Raw genomic sequence first — 6,910 nt, 5'->3', positions numbered from 1 at the left:
CTGGCTTCCGTTGCCAGTTTGCATTTCTGAAGTAGAGTGCTCGGAATGCTTGTTCCGTCAAATCTTTTTGGAAGAGAATGTACACATTTGAAAGTATAAAGTGGCACAGAGCAGGCACCGGTGACAGCGCTGACCGTGCAAACTCAGAAACTTTCACCTCATCAATTTCTGGTAAGAAACCCATCGAACAGGGCTGGATTAGTCTACAGCAGCTGAACCTAATCTTCCATCATTTAAAAAACACCAGTGAAGCCCTACCACTCTTTCAGTTGTCTTAGGAGGAAAACCCATCAGAAATCTGACAGTAACTACAAGAAATAGATCTGCAGCCACCCATGTCTACTCCTGAAGGAAACTAGATCTGAGGGTATGTCTACACTACCCTCCTAATTCGAACTAGGAGGGTAATGTAGGCATACCGCACTTGCAAATGAAGCCCGGGATTTGAATTTCCCGGGCTTCATTTGCATAAGCCGGGCGCCGCCATTTTTAAATCCCGGCTCGTTCGAACCCCGTGCCGCGCGGCTACACGCGGCATGGGGTTCGAACGAGCCAGGATTTAAAAATGGCGGCGCCCGGCTTATGCAAATGAAGCCCGAGAAATTCAAATCCCGGGCTTCATTTGCAAGTGCGGTATGCCTACATTACCCTCCTAGTTCGAACTAGGAGGGTAGTGTAGACATACCCTCACAGATCAGCTTTGGCTAAGCAAATTCAGTCAAGGCACCTCTATTTTTTTTGTTTACCTTTAATATGGAAAATAGAGGCACATGACATTTTCCTCTCCACTATCTCTATCATCAACTAAGTAACCAAAACATACACGACAGAAGATTTCAGATGCACAAGAGCAATCCATGCTGACAGTGGAGAGACAGACAGTGCTGTTGGTAAGGGGCTGTGTTGCTTCAGGCAGTTGCCACAGAACTCACGGTAACATAGCTTGATAAAATCCAATGTGCAGGTTTTTCTTAAATGTACTTTCCCTTTTATGTTAGCTGGTTAGATCTCTAGAAGGGACTAGGGAGCATCTGCAGGATGCTTCTGATGATGCCACAAGACACTCAATTTGCTGTTGAGCTTCTCGGTCTCAGAAATTAGAGACAGAATAGACCCTGTAGCTCATTTCATCCATCCCCAGGGTTAGGGAATGATGGCTCCCTGCAGTTTGTGCTCCAGCTGCTCCCTGCTTTCCAAAGAGCTTTTTACCCTAGGTCAGTTTAACTTTATGGCATGAGTTACAAGTTACTTTCTTCTTGGCTAATGGACTGTGTAGCGCTGTCGTGACTCACTGCCGTGGCTCCTGCTGGTCACTGGGAATTAGCTCAAACAAGCCTCTGGAGAGCCCTCTTCCAGCTGCTGTTACTTGTTCTTTCTCCACAGCCTTGTATCAGGGCCCGTGTCCTTCCCAGACCGCAATGTCCTTTTCTCAGACTACTGCCCCATGGCAGTGCCCCCACACTCTGGGGTTCTCCTCCACAAGAACCCAAATCCCCTGTACTGGGGGTGGGCAATAATTTTTGGCAGGGGACCACTCCAATATTTTGGAAAGTGATCAAGGGCCACACTTTTCTGTGGAGGGGGGGGCGTGTTCTAGGAGGGCGCACAGGGACTGGGATGCAGGACGTGTGAGGTCTGAGAGGGAGTTTGGGCAAAGGAGGGGTTGTGACCTGTGTCAGGGGATTGGGGTGTAGGCTTGGGGAGGGGATATGGGTGCAGGAGAGGATTCTGGCCTAGGGGAGGGGCACTAGGAGATAGTGCAGAGTCTGTGAGAGAGCTGTGGCCTGGAAGAAGGGGAAAAGAGGTGCAGGCTGCAGCGGGTGTGGGTGGTGACTTGGGGAAAGGGAATGGGGTGCTGGGTCTGGGAGGGTGTTTGGGAGCAGGAAAGGATTCTGGCTGTGGGGAGGGGTGTAGGAAGGGATACAAAGTCTGGGAGGGAGTTGTGACCTGAGGCAGGAGGGTGCAGAGGGTTTGGACGGTGACGTGAGGGAGGGAGTTGGGGTGCGGGAGGGGCTAGGGTACCAGAGGCAGGCTCTGGCTGGGAGGCACTTACTTGAGCCACCAGCCCTGCAGCACCCCCAGGCAGGCTGGGCTCCCTGCTGCAGCCCTGCTTGAAACTGCAGGCTGCTCTCTCCACCTGGCTCTCAGACCAGGGAGGGGAAAGAGATTTGCGCTGCTCCCATCCCCCAGGCCAATCTCTCACTTCCTATTGGCTGGTTTCCAGCCAATAGGAGCTGAGAGATTGGCTGGGGTCAGGTCCTATTGGCCAGTTGTTTCTGGCCAATAGGAGCTGAGGATTGGGCTGGGGGTGGGGAGATTGCAGGAAGCCTTCCCCTCCCTGCAGAGAGTCACATGGACTGTGCTTTAAACCGCGCAGCTGCAGCTGCGTCTCTGAGGGTCCCGGCAGGGTGGTCTGCGGGCTGGATCCTGTGGCTCTGCAGGCTGGATCTGGCCCAAGGGCCGTATTTTGCCCAGCCCTGCCCTATACACACACCTTGCCTCAGTGACCTACTCAGTCATCATCTAGCCCCTGCCTCGGGGTCAAGCTGCAGTCTGAAATGGCCACTCCTCATTGGCACAGGGGTGGGGACTTCTTGCCCTGCCAGCCACCCTGTAGCCCTAGTACCCTCAGGACCCTGTCACTGGGCCTCAGCCTGGGACTACTCAGGCTGGAGCTCCCCTGGCTCACCCTGCCTTTCTCCAGCACTGCTCTGTCCATGGTACCTCACTAGCAGACAGCTAAGTCCCTCTCCCTTCAGATCTGGAGCAAGAATGTGTGTGTCCCTCCTCCAGGAGCCCTTCTTATAGGGCCTACCTGAGCCCTGACTGGCTGATTCTAGCTCACTTCTGAGGATACCTGCAATGCTTTTCACCAGAGTCCAAGATCTCATGTTTATTCCTGTGCTTGTCTGTTTTATCCTCTTGCCATTTTCTCTAATGCTCTTCTGGTATGGTCAGCTAGGCAGGACAGCTCTCGTGTGTTGGGGCAGAAATCATTTATCCTTCAAGCCTTAACCCTCTACAAATATATCATGTGTTTTGGGAGGATTTTGCAGGAAAAGCGAAGGCTGCCACTTAATCTCTGCGGTGACACCGAACAGAATATCGTGGAAACAAAAGAAACTGACTTGGATGGTACAGAAAGCAAGCATCAGAATATGCCTTCAGTCTGATGGCAAGGTCCTATTATTCATGGATGGCCTGAGGCTGACAGTGACTACGAGCAGTTTAATCTCTAAGGCAGGGAACTAGCAAACGTGCAGATATGATCAAAGAGCGACGGTGTCCTTAGTGTCACTCGGCGGCTCCCGCGGGGAGGCTGACTGATTCAATTCAGATGGAAGCACTAAACTCCATCATCAGTGGGGTGAAGGGTTACAGAATGGCAGACAGCCGAGAGCAAAGTGCTGAGATGGAGGTGCTGAAGAGAGGCGAACGGGACACTCTGGAAGTGCACAGGTTGTGCAGTTAAAGGGTGTGTTTCTGGGATCAGGCCACTCAGCACAAAGACTGAGGCCAGGTCTGCAGGACACGCTTCTGTGTAATCTCACTCCGGGGTGTGAAAAATCCACACTCTTGAGCAACTCAGTTATAACAACCGTAACCCCCCACCCCACCCTGTGCTGACAGTGAACTTCTCCCAGGGACATAGCTATTCCTGTTGACTTAAAGCACCTTCATCAAAGTGCTACAGTGGCATGGCTGCATCAGTGCAGCTCTGACGATAAAGGGTTTATAGTGTAGATCTGCCCTGAGAGCAGATGACTCCCGAGTCTTATGTCCTGGGGCTATCCATATGCTTTAAGGAAATATACTTACAAATATTAATATGCATAACTGGAAAGTGCTTTATGCAAAATACAGGTATCATTTGAAAAGATATAATCTGCTGAATGTGGTATTCTATTTGTGTGCATTTTATCTATTTATGTGCATCTTATGTGAAGTTAGAAATATGAAGTATAAACCTGTTTTACTAATGTAGACATGCTAAATGAGGGCCATTAAGGGTATTTCAGCAACTTGATGGCTCATTGATAAGGTCCAATGGTCTATAAATGGGTTTGTTTTTCCTATGAATCAGTCCCTAGGAGGGACTGGATTCCCAGAAGGACTGTTCCCAACATGGCTCTTATGTTGTGTTTAATCTCTCTCTTTCCTGGCAGAACAAATTACTGTATAACCTTTGATCACAGAACACGCTGATCATCCTATTTCTCCTCGTTATTTGTGGGCTTCCCGAGAGACGTGGAGCAGGAAAAACAACAGAGTCCAGTGGCACCTTAAAGACTACACATTTGATTATGGCATAAGCTTTTGTAAGTTACAATGCCATCAGATGCATGAAGGGAAAGAAAAAGAAACAGATAGTGGTACAGAGATAGCTGTTTATGTCAGAGCTAATTCAATCAGGGTGGATGTGGATAAGATGGTGAGAACACCTAAAGTAGAAAATTACTTATGGTAATGAGTGAGCTGTTCCCAATCCCTATTCAGACCCATTCTGATGGTGTCAAATTTGCATATGAATTCTAGCTCAGCAGTTTTATGTTGCAGCCTGGTTTTGAAGTTTTTTTGCTTGAGGATGGCTACTTTCAAGTCTGTATCTGTGTGTCCAGGGAGGTTAAAATGTTCTTCCACTGTTTTTTGTATGTTACCATTTTTTTATGCCTGATTTGTATCCTTTCATTCTGTTGCATAGAGACAGTCCGGGTATGTTCAATATGCATGGCAGAGGGGCATTGCTGGCACATATTACATTAGTAGGTGTGCAGGTTGTAGCGGCGCGTCGGAGTTTCCCCGACTCCTGCACCCCCGTAATGGCACGGACGGGCTCCACCAGCCAGTAGAATAGAGGGAGTTTATTGCTTCTCCAGGATACAGCACAGCACAAATGTAATCTGGTTACAGGGCAGGCCTAGGATGCCTCAGCCCCCCTTGAGGTGGGGGAGCCTGGGCCCCTAAATACCAGCCCGTTGCCTAGGCTGCTTCCTCCATGATAGCAGCCAGAAACCAAACTAACTCACTTCCAGCCCTGCCCCCAGCCAGGGCTCCACTCCCCTTCTTCCCATTGTTCCGCTCCCTGGGAGATAACTGGTCAGACAGGTTCAAAGCCCCCTTGCATAATGACTCATCCCCTGCCCTGCTGGGCCGTGCTGCAGACAGCAGCCAGTGGAGGTCACTCACAACCCACTGTCCAGCATAGCAACCAGCAAGGTACCCTCCACTACGTCACACAGGTGAACGAGCCTTTGATGGTATCGCTGATGTGGGTAAGTCTTATGATGTTACAAGGATAGATGTATGGACATCTAGATAGAGTTGGTAACGGGGTTTGTTGCAGGAATTAGTTCCTAGGCTAATGTATCTGTTGTGGGGTGTGGTTGGTGGTGAGTATTTGCTTCAGATTGGGAGGCTATGTGTAGGGGAGGACTGGCCTGCCTCCCAAGATCTGTGAGAGCAAGAGCTCGTCATCTAGGATAGGGTGTAGGCCCTTGATAATGTGTTGGAGAGGTTTTAGCTGGGGGCTGTAGGTGATGGCCAGTGCCATTCTGTTGCTTTCTTTGTGGGGTCTGTCCTGTAGTAGGTGACTTCTGGGTACCTGCCTGGCTCTGTCAATCTGTTTCTTCACTTCCCCAGGTGTAGTTTTAGGAATGCTTGATAGAGATCCTGTAGGTATTTGTGTCTGTCTGAGGGATTGGAGCAAATGTGGCTGTATTTTTGGGCTTGGCTGTAGACAATGGAACGTGTGATGTGTTCTGGATGAAATCTGGAAGCATGCAGGTAAGTGGTCAGTGGTCAGCAGGTTTCCTGTATAAGGTGGTGGTTATGTGACCATCACTTGTTTGCACTTGTAGGCTACATCTACACTACGTGCTTCTTGCTCAAGAAGCCTTTTGCGCAAGAGTTTTTGTGCAAAAACTTTTTGCAAAAGAGCATGTCCACACCTCAAAGCACATCGCAAAAGCGAGGTGCTTTTGCGCAAGAGAGCATCCACACTGCATGGACGCTCCTGCGCAAGAAAGCTCTGATTGCCATTCACAGAATGGCCATTAGAGCACTTGTGCCTTTTCCCATAGGGGTTTCTTACACAACAGAACATCACTGGCCATCACCTACAGCCCCCAGCTAAAACCTCTCCAACACTTGCGCAAGAAACTCCTCTGGAGCATCCACACTTGCCTTTTTGCGCAATAGCTGTAGCGTAAAAGGGAGTTATGCTTCGTAAAAGGAGGTTTACCTACACTGGCAAAAGCCCTCTGTTCTGCCATTTAACTGCTGATTCACTTGTGCAAATGCTCATTTTAGGTGTGGACGCTCCACAGGTTTTTGCGCAAAACCATTTGGTTTTGCACAAAAACCTTGCAGTGTAGATGTAGATGTAGTGTCCAGCAGTGGATCTCTTGTGTAGAGTGATGAAGGTTTTGCTGAAACAGACTAACATGGCTACCTCTGAAACCCATAATCCTGTGGAGGAGGGATATTTAAAGAAAACAAAGGAATTGTGCCATTGATATGACCCAGTGGCTGTGCTGGTTACTTGGGAAGCAGAGACAGATTGCAAACAGTTTATGTAGTGGTTAGTATTCAGCATTGTATTGCACACTAGTATACTTAATAAACTCTTATGACTGCAGTGATGTTCTGCATCCAATAGTGATCAGGCCATAAGCCACATGGATAACAGGACCCCTTTCTGCATGTAAAATAGGAATAATTATATTCAGATAAGTAGAGCTGCAGCAGTTTTGTACCAGACTAACAGCTACTGCTCCCATCCACCTGAGTGGGGATGTAGCAGAAACTCACCCAGTCTAGCTTCACAACAGCTTCACTGCCTCAGTTTCTCTCTCAGCTGGAAAACCATCACTGGCTCCTAGTGTGATGGAGTCACCGGGGTGACTTAGCC

This window comes from Pelodiscus sinensis, chromosome 7 (genome assembly GCF_049634645.1).
Source record: "Pelodiscus sinensis isolate JC-2024 chromosome 7, ASM4963464v1, whole genome shotgun sequence".
NCBI lineage: Eukaryota > Metazoa > Chordata > Testudines > Trionychidae > Pelodiscus > Pelodiscus sinensis.
The sequence above is the reverse complement of the archived record's forward strand: the minus strand, read 5'-3'. Positions refer to the sequence as shown.